The following is a 12,724-nucleotide window of genomic DNA, read 5'->3' as shown; positions in this document are numbered from 1 at the left end:
ACAATACTCTTTAACTTCCGTAGTTAGTGGATAATATTATAAAAGTACTGAGAGAATTGTGAAAAATGCAATATTAATTAACTTTCACAATGTATTTAAGAGTAGTATGAAGTTTTGGAAACTGAAAAATTTAGTAGTAATTTCTTCTCAGAAGATGGTCACAAGATGTTAAATGTACTGTTGTCTTGGACAAAGTGCTGGAAAACTTGGTCTTAGTTAAGATTTTAATAACGCAAACTATGTAATCAATGAGTTTATCACCAAATATTTCAGAATATTTGGGATACTTAGCCTGTAAATACAAAACATTGCTCTTTGTAGCAGCAGTATGGCATTGTAGCTGTACATCTCCTATTTCTAACCTAGTTCTTAAATTTCTGCCATGGAGTCGAGAAGACATACTAACCTACATATCATGGTGGTTTTGTCTGAGACAAGGATTCCCATTATAGATGTATCAATGAAAGGGCTGCTGCATGAATTCTCAAGCCCATGCTCCTTTCCCTTCCAGATTCAGTGACACAGTGCTAAATGTTCTGGGTTTTTATTTATGTATTTAAAAACTTTTCACTTTATTCATTATTTGATGTAAATTATTAAAAAAAAATTAAAGAAAAATAGCATGAGGCAGAAGCTGAGCATGCACCTTAATATGCATAACAGTATATCTTTTTAAGATTCAGAACGTACTATGATAGGTAGTTATTTGAACCTGTACATCTAGTTGGTAGGAAACTCCCTACGCTTTTGAAGACTGCTGACTTTGTTGTTACAACTCATTGCTTATAATTAGTGTTATAATACACTCTCAGCAACCAACCAATGTAAAGAGTTTCCAATCAGTATTTCAATATATTAAATGTTTACTTGCTGCAGTGACACTTATAAATGAAGATGAGCTTCTAAACTTAATCACAAGTTGTTGAAAGAAAGCATTACAGTAACTGAATCCTTCAGGAGCTTTATTGGTGATGCATGGGAGCACAGACAGGTTCTTGTTAAGATCAAAGAAATTCTCTCAAGTTATCAGTGAGTTGACAAGCTTCCTCTCAATCTCTTCTCCAAGTGAAGCATTAATTTTAAACCATAGCAGAGGAGTTATGACCATTCTCTAGCCTATTCTTTTCCTGGGATGTCAGGGTTGTTTCTTTTAAAATTTGGTCAATGATTTTCTAGTGAAAGAGAAATTGAGAGCTCTAGATGACATGATGCCATCACAAGGCAGTCCATTCTCCCCAGAGGCTGCCCCTGCACTTGCCATCCACATTAATATGCTACAAACTTGCAAGCATTAACTTTCTCTGGTACTTATGGTCACTTGAGTGTCCTTACCTACAAACAGTATCTACTAAATGGAAAAATCAAAAACTTCTTCCCTGCGTTTCTACAGGCAAATGACTTCAGTCTTGGGAGAAGTTATTGTCTGATGTCCTGTGTACAATTCAGATGGCTTCAGTGCTACCAGCATAGGCTGGTGGCTTTCTTGCCTCTTCTCCATACATCTGCAGGCTAAAGCAGTCTCACAACTAAAGAGAAATGCAGGGACGTGTGTTAGAGTGTAGACACTAAAGTATGGTAAAGATCTTGTACTATTTTTCTATAGGGTAGAATGTTTAGGTATAAAAAGGCAAGGGGTTTCTGGGGAAGTCTGAGAATGTGAAGCTCAGCCAGAAAAGGCTGAGGGAAGAAAAGAACACTGAGCATAGTGTCAGAGCCTGAGATATTGCACAGGCAGTGCTGTAGATGGCATTTCCTCCCTTTTCCTTGGAGGGTATCAACCATTTTGAAAGGTCATTTTACCTTTTTAGCCTCTTGAGAGCTGCCAGCAAGCATACATTTTTCCAGAGGAGCCCCAATTTCTAAGGACAACATACTGCTGAAAGAGACCTTTGGTCTAAATGGGCTATGAACATTTGCTTCCATAACTGGATACACATCATTGCTCAGCTCTTAGCTAAGAAAAATAGGGAATGGTTAGATGTTTGGGGGAAGGCAAGGGAAGGAGGAAGGGGGAGAAAAGAGATTTGTGAAACAACTGAGAAAATTCATAGACAGAAAAAGAATTATCCTAATGTAAGACTTGCAACTTGAATGGTGGTAATTTCTTCCTCATTGTTATTGCTTTTTCATCTAGTCTCTGTCTTTTTTTTTTTTTTTTTTTAACATTTCAGTCCTTCAAAATGTGATCTGTAAATAAAACCAAATAAATGAGAATTCTTAAAATGTCATTATTAAACATTTATGCTTAATTAAAATCTGCTAATAAGAGACAGATTAACTGTGCCCTGTGCCTTCCTAGAAACAAGTGGAAAGACATTACCTAAAAAATACAAGTGTGGATCTTATTTCAACTAGCTTAAAGCTTTGGATGATTTAATTACAGTGAGGAGTGTCAGTGTTTTTCCCCCCAGAATTCCCTGTTTTTATATGGCATTTAGCACTAGAGATGTTGGGCCACATCCTAACTTTGAATTATAAAATATATGAATGCAGATCTGAAAATAATGCCTTCTATTTTATTGGTCTATAAGATCAAAGGTGGATGTTGGTGTAGTATGGCAGTAGGGGTTGAACCTTCCCCCAGTATTCCATTACATAGTGCTGCTATGTGACAGATGGCAGCAGAGGGGCATTCTGCCAAAATGGCATCTGACTTGGAAGTGTGGATGACACAGAAGTGTATCACAGAATTCCTTTGTGAGTTAGAAATGGCACCCTCAGATACTCATTGATGCTTGCTGAACCTTTATGGGGACCTATCAGTGGATGTGTGCCCAATGAGCTGGTGGGTGCTGCATTTAAACAGTGGTGTCAACAAAGTAAAAGATCATTTGGAATGATTTAAAATAGATTGTGAGTAAAATATTTTCCTGGTGATGATGTCTTCAAAGCGCCTCTGAAACAGTGGGTCACCTCCACTGGTGCAGGTATTTACAAGTGTGGCACTCAGACTCTTGTCTGAAAAATACATAGCTGATGGTAGTGAATATGCTCCACCATTACAGTGTTTTGAAATTGAAAAATTGCTTTGTCAAATAGTGTTACTGTGCTCTTTGCATCTATTGTTGTTTCTATGGAAATAAATAGGAGGCATTACTTTCAGAGAGGCCTGCATTCTCTCCCTTTGGCAAACGTTTAATAAGTTTGAGTTTAGGCATCAAGAAAGTATATATAGTAAAATCCAGGACTCCTTAAATACTTCCTTTAAAAGTATATTCACTTCTATGCAAGAATGAATACGAGTGTTTTGGATAAAACTGATAATGTGGTGAGAGCAACAGGAGAAAATTGAGTACAATGGCTGTTGATCTTGAAGATGGTATTTTCTGATCTTTTTATTTATTTATTTATTTTTACCCATAAGAAGATGAGCTTGAAAGAAGTTTGCAGATTCAAGCTATACATTTCAGAGTACGTATTACTGACACTGTAGTGCTATGCTTAGACAGGTAGAATCAGATTGCAGCACTCTGCTCCAAATTATCTTTTCTCTGGTAGATGATGAGAGAAGGAAAGTAATGTAAAAACAAGTTGTTAGCAAACAAAACCCAGTAAATATCCATAGGGATGACAGGAATAACTTTATGAAATGGTTAGCAGACTTATGGACTGTGACTTATGGATGTGAGTTAAGATGCTGAGAAGAAACACAAGGTTTTATTCAAGACGCTGGCTCTTAACTGAGGATTAATTTTAACCCCTATATAACCAACTTTTTCTGGAGATTTGAGCCCTATTCTGCAAGGAGTTCATCTCCTTGAGTGAGGGTGAGAAAGATGTGAGGTCAGAAAAAAAAGTAGACTTGCTTCTACCTGGAAATAATTTTTTGGGCCAATTGTTAAGACGCAGCCTCTTTACCCTTATGTATGTCTGAAAAAACAACAGCATCAAAGGCACACCCAATGCAGTGCTACTGATATACAACCCCAACTGTCAGGTGCAGCTTGATAGTCATGAAATATGTCAGTATTTATATTTTTTGAAGCTTTGTGCCTACTTCATATGATGTGTTCTATATTTGTTAGCTGTTGGTATAGTTAGTAAAATAAATTGAGCAGCTCTGAATCTGTGTCCGTAGAGTTCTGGGAACATACAACAGGACCTTTAAAGTATCTATTCTCAAAGCAAGAGAAATAAACAAAATGTAACTTCTGGAATGACTGCACGATGTGGTTCAAGCTTTATAAAAAGAAAAGTGCATTGTCAGAGACTAAGCTTGACCAGACCAAAGACCAAAGTTACTTTAAAACATTACTGAAAGAAGAACTTGTGTTGACTTCTAGAAATATTTGCAGTGAAATTGAGCCAGTGAGCCACATTGAGGAGCAGATGTGATCTCCAGGTAGCAAAGGCTAACAATATGTTAAAATATTGCCTGTGATCTACTGAAGCAATAAGAAAAAATCTGACTAAGTAGCTTATTTTAAGTAAGCAATGTCTCTGACTTAGTAGGCTCTAATATTGGATCTGCTGTTAGTTTCTGAATTGCACTTAGCACAAAGAATTTGTAAAGAAAATAAATACGTGTGAAAGTTTCTAACGTGATTTCCACAACTAGACTTCACTGAATGAGTAGCTGTGGGTGGTAAAGGCATATGCAAAGTAATTTAAGCATTTAGTAGAAAATACTCAAAAAATGTCCAACTTTGATCTGCATCAGAGTAGATATTCGCAGCTGGTAGCTCCAAGCAGAGCCTACTAAGTAGAAGAATATGGATTCCCAAGCTAGACCTTAAACTGATATCTTGTTTAAGTTTAATCAAGAGGCTTCTGCAGCTGCTTGACTGTGCCTTCACCTATTCTAGTGAATGGAAGTCCTAAATTCAGAATGGTAAAGCAGGAGACACACAGACCCACTGGTCAAAAGAGAAGGGGCATGCTATTTTTCAGAGAGAATGACTAGGTGGGTGTGCAAGCAATCTCCTCCCAAAGTCCATTGCACTGATGGCCTTTTGCATATGCAGCTGCCAGCTGAAACAGCTGAGCGCTCTTTGAGGTTACATGGGAAACAGAAATATAAGTATTTAAAATCCTGCAGCTTTGGATGGATGAAGCTGTGGGGGGGAAGACTTTCAGACTGTTTAGCAGTTACACTATTTAATACCTCTGTGTATACCTGTTTGCCACCCTCATGAAAAGTTACATTTTGGATTTCCTTCTTGATGTTGCCCTGGTTGGACTCGATCTCTGGAGGTCCCTTCCAACCCCTACAATTCTGTGATTCTGTACCTGCTGTAGGGAACCTGCTTTGGCAGGGGGGTTGGACTCGATGATCTCTGGAGGTCCCTTCCAACCCCTACGATTCTGTGATTCTGTGATTTCTTTATGGCCATTTTTGTCCCTCTCATAAGCCAAGATAAATACTTGATCTGTGGGAAAGCAGTTGTCGAAAAACTTGCTGCAATTCACAGAGCTAAGGTTTACTTTCTTTGTGTCTTTCACTCTCTTCCACTCATGCTTTTCCACTCCTGCTATTTCTTTCCTTCCTATGCCTGCCTTGCTCATGCTGGCTTTTGTTGCTCAGTAAACTTAATGAGAAATGGGTTTAAAATTACCTGTAATCTTATGCATATTAATAACGGTGAGCTTTTTCAGTTCCTTCAGAAACAGCAGTTTGTCAGTGTTGGCTGGTAATGGCTGAAAGGCAAATAGATCAGCTTACAGGAAAAAAAAAATTGAAGAAACATTAATTCTGCAGCTAAAAATGTTTGTATTTTCTTTTGTATTTTCTTATGTTTATCCTGTTGCCAAAAGCAGCAAGTCTAAACATCAACAAACAGGTATGTCTGACAGAGAAATTATGTTGCAGTCTGAGTAATCTGACATCTCAATATTTTCCCAATGGAATATTCAATGCCTTTTTACTTGTATCTGTTGATTTATTTTCTAATGTAGAGCTATGATGACTCAATGTTGTTTGCACAATCATTTTCACTTATGTGAACTACAAGGATGGATAATAGAATGGGAGTGAGAGCCCTTTCCCTCTCACCCTAAGCCATGGAATCCAAAATAGCAGCCCTTCTCAGAGGTTTGATGGGGCAGTGCAAAACTCCTTTCTTCCTTCTTCATAAGGTTCATCCAGGCATAATGGCAGACAAAGTACTGCCAAATAACAATCCTGCATTCAGTCAAGGAGTTGTTGGTATTTTGTAGTAAGTCCGTGCAGATGTAAATGGCTATTAAAGTGCAAAGCACAGAATTAGACTGTAGCTGTTCTATGGAAGTGAAGGGCATAACAGAAGGCACCCAAGAATGCTGGCCCAGGGATGCAGGTTTTGCCTATTAGTATGGCATCTCTGCTCTAATGTGAAAAATGACCTTATGAAATGGTCATTTCTTAGTAGAAATCTGGGCTTTCTGTACTCCTGTTTTTTTTCTTCCTTTTTGACAGTGCTTTGAAGCTAGCTACTCTTAAGTAAATGCCCAAATTACTTTATTTGCAGATAAGTTTCAGACATACAGCACAGTTAACATAGTTGGTAAATTCTACAGTGCAACTGATAAACTATGCTCTAATCACTTTTCCTTTCCTTGATTTCTTATCCTCTAACCATTTTATGCTGAGAGACACTATGTTATCACCTTGCAATTTCCAGTAACTGTTATGCTGCAGTAGAAAAAAAAAACATCAGCTTGTCACTCAACAGTGACAAATGTCTTCACTGGAAAAAGAACATGCTGTTCATATTTCCCCTCGTTATTAGTATACAGTTATTTGTACTCACATAGTATAGTCCACAAACACCATTTCCTTCTTTCAAGCAAGTAGACATATCTGATTGTTGTTACACCAGACCCATGGTGACATGGGTATGTTTTCTGTTTTACAAAGTAGAAGCATCAAAAGTAAATCACCTTTTGCATGTACAGATTCTAGATTTAGCCCTCTGTCAACTGGAAGCACTCTGCTATACCTAACAGTTAGCTTCAGCATCTTCTGTTGGTTTGAATGGCCCACACTAGCAAACTTCTGACGGTGTCAGAATCAGAGAGGACCAAGCATAGGGTTAAAAGACAATCCTCCGTATATGGACAGTATGTTGCCTGCAATGCCATCTCATTCTGGCTGCAGCCACTGAAAGCTAAAATGAGATGCATCAGTTTTGCAAGTGAACACATCTTGATTATTTTTTTTTAATGTTTAAAGCAGTACTTCTCAAACTGTGACTGGTTTCCCATACATGAATGAGTTATAGTTCTTCAAGAAGTGTTGTAAATGATAGCAAGCAAAATGAAGACCTACACTGTACACAACCCCCTATTTGCAGATACACTAAGATAACAAAATTATGAAACATAAAGCTAACGAGCAGCTACAAAAAAAATCACAAAACTGAATTTGGATTGTGACAGAAAACTGTACTGGTGATTCCCCACAGAACAGCAATTGATATTTTCTGAGAAGTCTTTCCTGGATTTACTTACTAGATTCAAAATCCAGAGCTACTTGGATCTTTTTGAAAAGCCCTGCCAGAGTACATTTAGAAAGAAACTTCTGCTTTCCTAGGAAATGCAACTCTTTTTACTTTTTTTTTTTTTTTTTTTTTTTTTTTTTTACAGTGTAAAATACCATAATTATTTTTGCTGCTTGTTCTATTCCATTCTTTCATTATAGCTGCTGACTTTTCTGCATCTAGCTGTGGGATAAAAATACAGCACCCAGACAAGGATAATGGCATTCAGAACAGAAGACTCTGTATTGCTTTTTCAGTCATAGGATTTCTTAAGGCATTCAATACCTATATGGAACACTTCCTTTAAATTACAGGAAACAAATCTTAGTAAAGTGACTTACAATGACCTTTACTTCTTCACGCATCTTGTTTAGTCACTTAAAAATAACATTATGTGGCATTTCAGAATGTTTTTGTATTTATAGCTTTTCTCTTCCCCTTCGTGTCCCTGTGCATTAAGTAAATGTAAGTTAACTCAAGGGGATTTTTTTCTCTGATGAATATGCCATTGTGACATACTTATTTGAATCATCTTCAGTTAGTAAAAAATAATAAACTTTTTAAAGTTTTTTTCAGACATCTAACTTGATTTCTGGCTTGGTGTCTATGGTATTAAAGACAAGGATGATTTCTAAGAAGGAAATCAAGAAAAATGCCACAAGAGAAAAGGGGAAGTAAGTCTCTATCAGGGACATAAAATCTATAAGCAGAGATTTTTGTCTACATTCTGAGTATTGAAAACCTTGTCTACATTCCCTCATCATTCCATTCGGTCCCATAAAACCTACATTCCACTACCTCCCCCTACAAGCCTAATCTGTTCTTTGTATGATAATTATGATATTGTAATCACAAAATTCAAAGGATAATTTGACAGCACTAGCTAAAATGATCGTTGACTTTTACTTGTCATATTCTGGAGGAGAAGGTAAAGATTTCTTTTTCCCCCCAACAAATGTCAATATTACCACAAAAAAATTGTGTTATTTCAGTTGATGGATTAGCTTTGCAAACAGCTTCCTCCTCACATTTTCCTTCCTTTCTTTGGGAAGATTTTTTTTCTGGGCAATTCTCACCTAATAGGTAGGATATACTGTGTAGTGGAACACAAGCTTTGGGATTTACTACAATAAAAGCTAAGACTTTAAGTGCTTTGTTGTTGAGGAAAGGAAATAGTTTGTTGGAAAGGGGATTTCTGCTGATTAAATAACTAAAGATAATAAATCCTTTTTAAAGTCCTCTAGTGACTCTGGAAAGACAGAAGAGGTGATCTTGGATAGAATTATCTTTCCAAATCAGAAAAACATCTCTCTTGAAGAAAAAACATGCACTTGATTTTCTGCAGAAGTTCATAAAGAGAATGACTCACTAGGAAGTTGCAATACTATATGGGTAGATGTACTAAATTCTTTATATTCTAAAAATCATTACTTTTACAGAGATAAGAATTTTCATGTACGCTATATATGAAAGCATATACTCGATGATGCTATAAATCTTCCCAAGCTTCTATAAATAGGAGCATATTAAATGCTGTGTCCCTTGTCAATGCCACATTAAATAATATTGTCTGCTTACAACTGGGGCTGGCGGGATTCCCTAGTTTCTTTTTGTAAATGCTCTGTGTGGCATTTTGGATTCTGCAGGTGTTTTTATTTCTCGATATATCAATTGGGCAGAGAGAGTAGGATGTTTCCAGGCTGTTCATTTTAACTATTTAGTAAGCATTTGGTAAGATGTGCATATGGGCATGAAATCATGAGGTGCATACTTTCTACTAGAGTTTTGTGTCTAAAACCTTATAGGCTCTGAAGTAAGTATTAAAAATGAGGCTATTTTTTACTTAACAATATTTTTATGAAACTTCTTATTTTCTTTGTCAGAACTGATTTAGATACTGTGGAATATGTTTATTCATTGAATAAAACTCAGTGTCAGCATTAAACAAGTTTATTAGTGAGGATGTAAGTTGAACTGTAGAAAGAAGTAGTTCTATTTAAAATGCAGGATTCCAGCAGGGCCAATCAAGGCTATTTTGTACCATTCTTCAGAAATGTGTGTAGCTTGTTGTTCCACACAGGTTCTGATCCAAATCTCATTCTATAGTGAATTTCTACTAGAATTTATCCAGAATTCAGTGATATGTAGAGAGAGGACAAAGCCAGGTGTTATTGTGCTTTATCTACGTATGTAATTATTATGTGGTGCAGAAATTGAATAGAAGTTTTACTGAATATGTCTAAATAAGGAATAAAGATCAAAACAGAACTCTAGTTGCAGTTCTCCTCTGCTGAACTTCTGCACTGCATTGTTATTAAGTTGCTAACATATAAAATCAATTATATGTGTCCACTGTCTCAAGATATCGAGTGCAATTATGTATGTTACTGAAAAATCTGGTTCCTTTTCTTTCACTAGCCAATTCCATTTTGAATAAGAAGTAGCCACCAGCACAATGTATAGAGGGCTTGAGATGGACAGCACAGTCTAGAATCAACCCCCCTGCTACGTCCAGGGTCACTAACCACCAGACCAGGCTGCCCAGAGCCACATTGTGCCTGGCCTTGAATGCTTTCAGGGATGGGGCATCCACAGCCTCCTTGGGCAACCTGTTCCAGTGCATCACCACCCTCTGAGTGAAAAACTTCCTTCTAATATCTAACCTAAACCTCCCCTGTCTCAGTTTAAAACTATTCCCCCTTGTTCTGTTATTATTCATGCTTGGAAACAGCTGTTCCCCTTCCTGTTTATATGCTCCCTTAAAGAATTGGAAGACCACAATGAGCTCTCCCTGAAACCTTTTCTTCTCCAAGCTAAACAATCCCCATTCCCTCAACCTTCCCTCATAGGAGAGGTGCTCCAGTCCTCTGATCATCTTAGTGGCTCTGGACCTGCTCTAAGAGCTCCACATCCTTCCCGTACTGGGGGCCCCAGGCCTGGATGCAATACTCCAGATGGGGCCTCACAAGAGCCAAGTAGAGAGGGACAATCACCCCCCTCTTCCTGCTGGCCACTCCTTTTTTAATGCAGCCCAGAACATAGTTGGCCTTCCGGGCTGCGAGCATGCACTGCTGGCTCATGTCCAGTTTCTCATTCACCAGGACCCCCAAATCCTTCTCCACAGAGCTGCTCTCAAGGAGATCTTCCCTCGGTTTATATAAAGACCTGGGATTGTCCCAACCTAAGTGCAGCACCCTGCACTTGGCTTGTTGAAGCTCATTAGATTTTTATCAGCCCACTTTTCCAGCCTGTTGGGGTCCCTCTGGATGGCTTCCATTCCTTCCAGTGTATTGACTGCACTGCTCTGCTTGGTGCTATCTGCAAACTTACTGAGGGTGCACTTGTTGCCATCATCTATGTCACTGATGAACCAGCCAACGCTTTCTTGGAGTGAGATCTTCAAATTTTAGGAAACGCTGTCTTCACAATCTGAGGGAAAGTTTTTAAATTATTCTTTCTTTAATAACCGATTTACTGTGGTGCTCATAATGTGAGAAGAATTAGCATCAAAGTGCTGACATCTATTATCATAAAAACAATAGGGGCAACAATTGTCTTCTACTTGCCATAAACTATCAGTCTGTTATTACAAAGGTAACAAATTAATTAACTGTGGCCCTTAAATATAATTTAAAAAAATGTAGTATATGTAATCATTTATTAGTAAAGCCACTTAATGCTGCCTAAGGGAAAAGTAAATAATGGAATACAACATTAAGTTCCTTGGGACTTTCTGTTCTTGTGTGTGCAAATATACAGAATTGCTTAGATACATTATGTGAATTATACTAATTCCATTTTTCTTTCTTAACGGAGAGGATAAATTTCATATGTGAATGCAAGAATGGAATTGTTATATGGTGGATTACGGTACTGTACTTGGACAAAAGTCGTTGGTGCTAAAGAACAAGCAATGTGGTAAGGCGCTACCCATGCTGAGAGCACATGCACAACTGGTCTATATTGCTTTGGTCGGTATGTATAGTGCTGGTATGTTAAAGGCAAAGAAATAAGAACAGTTTTGAAATATTACAGTAAGGGGGAAAAAAAAAAAAGATAAAATGCAAACAGAGGAAGGCTTCTGTTCTTACTGTTCTTACTACATGAATTCTATGGGTATTTCTATTTTACTTTCTTTGCATATATTATTCACACTAGTATTAATCTTTTTTTTCCATTTCTTCTTCCCTTTTTAAACTGGTGGGGTTTTTTTGTTTGTTTGTTTTTTTTTATCCAGGATCGATAAACTGTACCTCTACAGATCTGTCTTTCCTTGGCTATATATATATATCTATATATACACATATATATGCTTTATTAGTATTTATCTATTCGTTCACTCCACAGCCATGTTCCTTAATGTTCTAGTGGCTCTGCAGATAAAACAAGATATAGTCTAGAAAAAGAGTAAAATTCTAGCCAGTCATGTATTATTGAACTCTTTAAGATTGCAAGTATCAAATTGTTTTGCATAGTAAAGTATCTCTACGATATAGCCCAGTAAGTCTCAAGTATCATAAACTTTAGAGAGAGAATTAGAAGCAGACAAGATGTCTGTGCATTGAACAATGCAACATCATTCATATTGCTAAAAAACGTCGTCTTTTTCCTTTATTCAAGCAACAAGCTTAAGGCAGTAAAAGTAAGAACTCCACAGAAAAACCTTTGCAGCGTACTTGAAGCCTTGACATTTCATCTGAATAGTGTCCAGCACTGAGATATCAGGTCAGCTAGCACCTCCATATAAAAAGCTGTAGTGGTAGGTACTGAATCAGAGTTAATAGTTCTCAGAACACTGACACTTCCACTAATAACCATCTTAGAGAAAGTCTAATAGATCCTTTTTGCTCTCTGTTTGTGCAAAGGTAGTTGTTCTGAGCATCAGTACATACTTTACAATCTGTACTAAGATATTTGCGTTGTCATTTTTTGTTGGATATAAGAATTTTAGGTGCAGCAGTATTAATGCTCTGGTTGATTTTTGTGCTGTGAGAGAACCAGCATTATTGCCTGAGGTATGTTTAGTTTCATATGCTCCATGACCTTCACACTGTGAGCTCCATCCCTACCAGTGTCAACATTTTTCAAAGGATTTATAATGTCCCTATTTGTCATTGTTTGAACGTTTCCAGTCTCTTAAGAGGGAGAGGTCAAAGAACAGATTGAAGGAGGCTGTTGCTTGGACACAAATGGTTGTTGCTTGGACACTGATAGCTCCTTTAAGGAAAGCTTTGCTTACCACAGAACAGTACTAAGCCAATAACTCT

Source organism: Lagopus leucura, unplaced genomic scaffold, assembly GCF_019238085.1.
Source record: "Lagopus leucura isolate 7727_CA_CO unplaced genomic scaffold, USGS_WTPT01 Super-Scaffold_73, whole genome shotgun sequence".
Taxonomy (NCBI): Eukaryota; Metazoa; Chordata; class Aves; order Galliformes; family Phasianidae; genus Lagopus; species Lagopus leucura.
Note: the sequence above shows the minus strand (reverse complement) of the source record.